This window comes from Nipponia nippon, unplaced genomic scaffold (assembly GCF_047370975.1).
Source record: "Nipponia nippon isolate SJK-2023a ecotype South Korea unplaced genomic scaffold, ASM4737097v1 scaffold_1, whole genome shotgun sequence".
Lineage (NCBI taxonomy): Eukaryota > Metazoa > Chordata > Aves > Pelecaniformes > Threskiornithidae > Nipponia > Nipponia nippon.
In genome coordinates this window covers 115177130-115183129 of record NW_028262290.1, presented here as the reverse complement: position 1 = coordinate 115183129, position 6000 = coordinate 115177130, and the positions used below count along the sequence as shown (strand labels likewise).

General features: G+C 50.7%; 1 protein-coding gene across 2 annotated transcripts in view; it reads left to right on the top strand.

Annotated features, from left to right (window-relative positions):
* Positions 1 to 3127: 3127 nt before the first annotated feature.
* ELMO1 (engulfment and cell motility 1) overlaps positions 3128 to 6000 on the top strand; it is a 313327-nt gene continuing 310454 nt past the window's right edge. Inside the window, exons 1-2 of one of the 2 annotated variants that reach the window (XM_087767900.1) lie at positions 3128 to 3280; positions 4433 to 4503. The gene's annotated coding sequence lies outside the window, so the exon portion shown is untranslated. Of the gene's footprint in view, positions 3281 to 3647; positions 3871 to 4432; positions 4504 to 6000 lie in introns of those variants that run through there. The other variant, XM_087767891.1, reaches the window with a different exon arrangement.

Below are 6000 nucleotides of genomic sequence, written 5' to 3'. Positions count from 1 at the left end.
CATAAAGCCTATAAGCACAGTAAAATCCAACCATCTTTGCCAGTGGGCGTAACAAAGCCTGTCTTGGATAATCCGTGCCTCAGGACGGTTTTGACCAGAAGTACTATGACAAAACTCAACTTCTTCAAAAATTGTCAGGAGCTCTTTCATCTCAAGATCTAAGGTTTTCACTGTCAAAAGTGATTAATGGCTTTGAAGCTTTCCTACAGTTTTGGGACAGTCAAGTTGAGGTTTCTACAGGCCAGGATTCAACAGGTGATTAGCACCTACTGGACTATCCTGGAACATCCTTGTTGTCAGCAGAGCCAAGCAGCAGTCCTTCCTGGAAATCCTTTTTTTTTTTTTTTTAAGGTTGCAGCTGAAATAGCTACGCAAATTAAAATGCTTAATTCTTGGTGTTTTCTGTTCCTGCGCTCCCTCTTCTGGCTTTCTAGAATTATTTAGCAAACATCTTATGCCCACATCATAAGAATAACTCCAGTATCAGTTGTAAAAGCATCAGCTGTAATGATAACACATGCTTTGGTAGCAGGCACCATAAAAGGGATGACTACTAAATACACAAGGAAACGGCCATAGCAGCCAAGCACTTCTGTACATACGTATTCCAAGTAAAGGTTCCCTGGGCTTTTGGAGAACAAAAATAATTCTACTATTGGTGCAATAGATGCAATACTGTGGATATTGGTTATGGATAACCAGCAGGCTTCACTGGAGCATGCTCTTCAGTTTCTAGTTTGCTCTCTCTCTTGAATGGTGCAATAGAATGCTATGCTTAAATTTGTCCCCATAAACCAGTAGAATTTTTTTCACAAATTTTCTTCTCAATTGTGTAACAATAGGATTGTTAAATAAACATTCTCCTGCACTGTTTAAAATCCAACTATTGTGGTAATATACAGCTGAAATCAATTTTAATGATTTTCATTGCTGAGCCTGAGAGAAAAATAAAAACATGGTGAACAAAATTTTGCATTTAAAGTACTGTTCATTCTTAATATTTTCCCAAACATCTTTCCTACCACTGTTTATATGTGCATTTATCTTCACAAACAAAGCCAGCCCCCCATGTAAGCATACTGGGAAACTGGTCCTGAGCTAATAGTGTAAAATGAGCTAAACAAAACTTTCTTGCACATCTTATATTTACAGTGCCCTTTTCTAAATTGTAAATGCTTTTTGCTTTCATTTCAAGCACCAAAATCCAGGTAACACATACAGAAAAAAGCCTCAGTATTACAGAAAGGGTTCAAATGCAAACCGAACAGCCATTTACTTGGTGTCAATATCATCCCTCTTTCAATAAACTCTGTGTAGCTGTAAGAAAGTCTAGAGGTGGTTTGATAAGTGTTTTCAGTGCATATAATAAGAATTATATTACATATGCACCTCACATTTTCAGTTTTGGAGTTCTACCTTAATAAAGCAGTATGAAAAGGTGCTTTAAAATGTATACTAAACACAGGAACCAACACATTCCAGGTTAATGTGCTAAGGCCAGCTTCACTGCGGATTTTACCATTTGAGGAGGTCCTAAAACTCAATGGCTTTAAAGAAATGTCCCTTGATAGCGGGGAATTCCTGACACGGAGAAGTTTCAGACTGTTATGCAGAACCGTGATGTCTCCTGCCCCAGCTCCCCTGGTTCTCATTGCTGTCACCCACACCATGCGCCAACATGCGAGGTGCTGGAGAAAGGGTGAGCAGGCAGGCAATTGCCCTCTATTTCTGAACACGTGAAAAGGAGCTTCCATGTTTTTAAGGTGCACTTTTATCCCCTGTCATTTGGTAGAGTCTGCGCTCTAGTCCTATAAATATAGTAATGTGTGATTCAGGTGAGTCATGCCATTTATTGCCTTACACCGGAGTATTTGCTCAGATCTAGCGTATCGCTGACGCGGTGCATTACAGCCTAAGGGGAGAACCAAGTCCCGCTTCCTCTTCTGGAAAGCCCCCCAGCAATTCTGCTAGGTATAAAAGCCTAGTAAGTGGCTGCGGTACCTTTAGGGCAATGAGCCTTATAAATGTCAGCCGATGCATAACAGCAGTATTGTGGTCTGAGGACCTGGGTGTTGCAGGAGAGTGGTTTTATAGGAAATTACTGGGAATTAGTAACCTGCATAAAGATACTCTCATATGTAATTATTTGCGAGACTAGAGCCAGTAATTTTGCAAGTTTTCATGTATTGTGTGATAGTTCACAAGGAGCAGATTTTGCTATACCAGACAATAAAAGTTGCTATACCACAGCAAGGCTTCATAGCTATGCCATCAGTTCTTATCAAAGCGAAATGCACAGGACTTTGGGAAAAAAAAAAAAAAAAAAAAAAAAAGACCTCACCATCTGTAGTATTAGCAGTATGGTGTGATGGCTTGTAGTGCCATGCATTGTGTGTAGTCCGTACAGTAGCTGTGAGTGAAGGCATTTAAAAAAAAAAAAAAAAAAAAGAAGCAACCTTACTGACTGCTTTTCTTTTGGGGAGACTGAGAGCAAAAAGCAGAGATCCGCTATTTCACGTTTCCAGCGAGCGAAAGGCACGAGTCAGTCGGGCACTCATCTCACACCGGCTTTAAGGGCCCCGGGATGCCCGGAACGCCAGCCAGGGCGGCAGCCGGTACGCCGTACCCGGTACCCGCAGGCGGCAGGGCCGGTGCGGAGCGCGGGCGCTGCCGCCCTCTCCCGGCCGGGCCGGACCCGGGGCGCGGCGCGGAGCGTCCCGGGCGCGGCGGGGCTTCCCCCGGCCGCTCGCTCGCTCCGCCGGGGAAAGAGATGTCAGCCGCGGCGCGGCAGCTCTGAGGCTGCTCAGCGGCGGCGGCTCTCTGGGAAGAGAAGCAGCAACAACAACAAATAAACAGTTATTCCAAAGGCGACGAGGACGCCCCAGATCCCTCGTTAGGGACCGCAGGAGGAGGGACGCCAGCGGCGCGGCGCGGGGGAGAGGCGCGCCCGGGCGGTGCAGGGGCAGGTAGAGGCGGGGGGCAGGGCGGGGGGCGCCCCGCCCTCCGCCCGCCCGCAGGTGCTGCCGAGCCGCCGGACCCCCCCCGGCGGCGGCCGGCCCGGGGCTGCACGTCGCGGCCCGGCCAGCAGGAGGAAGGAAGAGGAAGTGAGAGCGGCGGCGGGGAGCCGCCGAGTGCCTCTGCGAGCCGCGGGATGGGATAGCGCCGGCGGCAGCGCAGCGAGGCGGCGGCGCGGAGCCCGGCTCCCGCGGCGGTGGGCGGCCAAGCGGCCCCGCTCTGCGCCGCGCCGCGGGGCGGGGGGCGGTGCTGCCCGCCCTGGGAGGTAGGCGAGCCTCGGGGCCGGCGGCGGGGAAGCGGCGGCGGGGCGGGTGGCCGGGGCGGGCTGCGGCGCTGGCCGGGCGGTGAAGGGGAGCGCGGGGGGCAGCCGGGGAGGAGGGACGGGACAGGACGGGACGGAGCAGGCGGCCGGCGAGCCCCGCACCTGCCCGCGGCGGGCGGCGGCAGCCGGTCCCTCGCCGCTGGGGGGGGGTGGGCGGGGGCGGCCGGAGGGAGCGGCCGCCGTTGCTGTGAGGAAGAGGAAGCGCAGCCTCGTGCTTGTCAGTGCGGCGGGGCCTCGGCCGGCGGCTGCGGGCGGTGGCGGGGGGGGGGGCCCGGCCCGCCTCGCATAACGGCTCCTCCCGCCGCCCTGCCCTCTCCGCCGGCCCGCGGCCGCTCCTTCCACAGCCGCCCGGCTCTCCGCGGCGCGACTTCGCCGGCGCCTCCTCCTCCGCCTCCTTCCCGCTCCGTCCCCTCTCCCTCAGCCCCCTCCCGTGCCCCGGGCGGCCCTGCCCGCCCCCGGCTGCGCCTGGTGGTCGGAGGCCGCTGGTGAGGGGCGGCGGGCGGGGGCCGCGCACCTCCGGGCGCCGCCGGGGGGTGAGTGGTGGCGGGGCCTCGCCTGCCCCGGCGGGACCGGCGCGTCGCTTCGCGGTGGCGGGTGGCCGGGAGGGCGGGCGGGCGGTTTTGGGGGCACCGGCCTCGGCAGGTCCCGCCGGGGTCAGGGCGCGGGGTCAGGCTCGGGCGGAGGCTGCGACCGCAGCAAGTGTCCGCACCGCCGCGGGCGCCGCTCGGGAGGAGAAAGCTCAACTTTGGAGCAAGTGCATCCCTGCCGGCAGCCGGGCTCCCGGCTCGGCGTTGGTACCCAGCCGCCTCCTGCGCGGGCATGCCTCCCCCCCGACCTGGCCTTCGGGAGCTTTTGGCGGGGGGGTGTATGTGGGGGCGTGTGTGTGTGTGTCTCTCCCTAAGTTTGTGCTCATACAAGTGATCAAACCGCTGATGAGTTTCAGATGAAACGATGGTTCTGAAATGTGGGTGGTGATTATGCAAAGCCACGGTGCGCAGCCTTGTGTGAAGCAAGTGGGTATCAAAAAGTGAAGTTTTAAAGGTTTCTTGGCTCGAAGCCTTTATAAAGTTTATTTTGAATATCTTTTCCTTGCAGAACTAATACAAGTGTCCAGCTCTCCCCCGAGAATGGTATAAAGTAAATATAGGAGTTCCTGAAAAATAACAGTGAGTACATTTCAAATCAGCAACGTTTTGTTGTTAACTTTATGAGAAAACCTCTTAACCTGCCAAGGCTCAAAATGTGCAACAAACACATTGAGAGTGCCAATGATAATAATAGTGTAGGAAATGTACCCTGTGTTAATTGCTTTAGTCTAAACATGGTTGCCTGTGAGCTGTATTTCATGATACAGCACTTACGGTGCAATTTCAGTAAGGGATGTTTTGAAGTATATTCATAAGGAAATGGGTTTTCTTTTGCTTTTGTCACTCAGCTGCCTGACTGCCCCCGGTTAAAATATTTATCATTTGGAAAGAGGGGGAAATTGAGTACGAACTGTGCAGAGTCCTGTATCTGTGACTGGAGGACGTTGTTTCCTCCTCTTCCCCTTAGCTCTTTCTCCCCCTTTCCCCCAAATGCACACACACACGCATGCCAGCTCGTCTTCAGTTATATAACCTTGTAGGCATTTATGGATCATTCATTGTTCGCATTAGTCCCATTCTTTCCATGTCATTCCTGCTTGATTGAGTGACTTACGCAGAATGTTACAAGGTAAAGAAAAATATATTTGAATTTTCATAAAGTTCTTCCAGTTTGAGCTGCAAGTTTGCTTTCTTTGAAGGTTTTCTTTCCCTGATTTCCCCCCCCCCCCCCTTTTTTTTTTGGAGCTGTATAAGTAGGTGCTAGGCATCTAATCTGATGACGGGCAACTAGATAAGAAGAAAGAAGAACAGTGGTGACAGTTTGCTGGTAAAAGTCCCTCTTGTGTACTGTTAGGAAAATATCCATTAACACACATTTCATAAAGCTGTTAAAAGTACTGCAGCAACTTTTAAAAACTCACTAGTCAGAGAAAATAAAGATTAATATGGCTAAAACATAAACATGATGTGAAATGAGTATTATTGAAAGTTACTGTCAGTGCAGTCTGTGGATCAGAGTGTGTGATTTGATGAGTCTAGAGGTGTACCTGATTCACAGTTTATTCATGCCAGGGGGGTTGCATAGGGGTAGTTGACTTTCCTTTGTCTCCTTTTGTAATTTGTTTGAAATTCACTGTGCAGTACCACACACTTGTCTTCTCTGTAGCTTGCAAGTTTGCTATGAGTGTCATTATCTGAAGATTTTTGTGTAATAAAGAATGGGGGGGGGGGGGGGAGGGGGAAGAGAACCAGTTTCTGTACTTACTGTTTTGGTATTTTTCCTTATATTCTCCATATGCCAGGAAAAACTTTAGGTGTATGATTCAGATGGATTTTGATGAGGGGATGGGAAGAATTCTTACCTACTTATTCTGTAGCAGTCTTACATGGTCACTGAAAGTATCTGCAGTTCAGTAGTCATTATTATATAACCTGACTGTGTTCTTAAAAGCAAGTAATTCTGTTTCCTCACTGTTCAAGTGCAACATATTGTATATGTTGTCCTAAGAAGTGATTTTTTTTTTAATGCCCCTTTGCCCTAGTATTCACAAAAAAAGCTTATTATGCTACATGAAG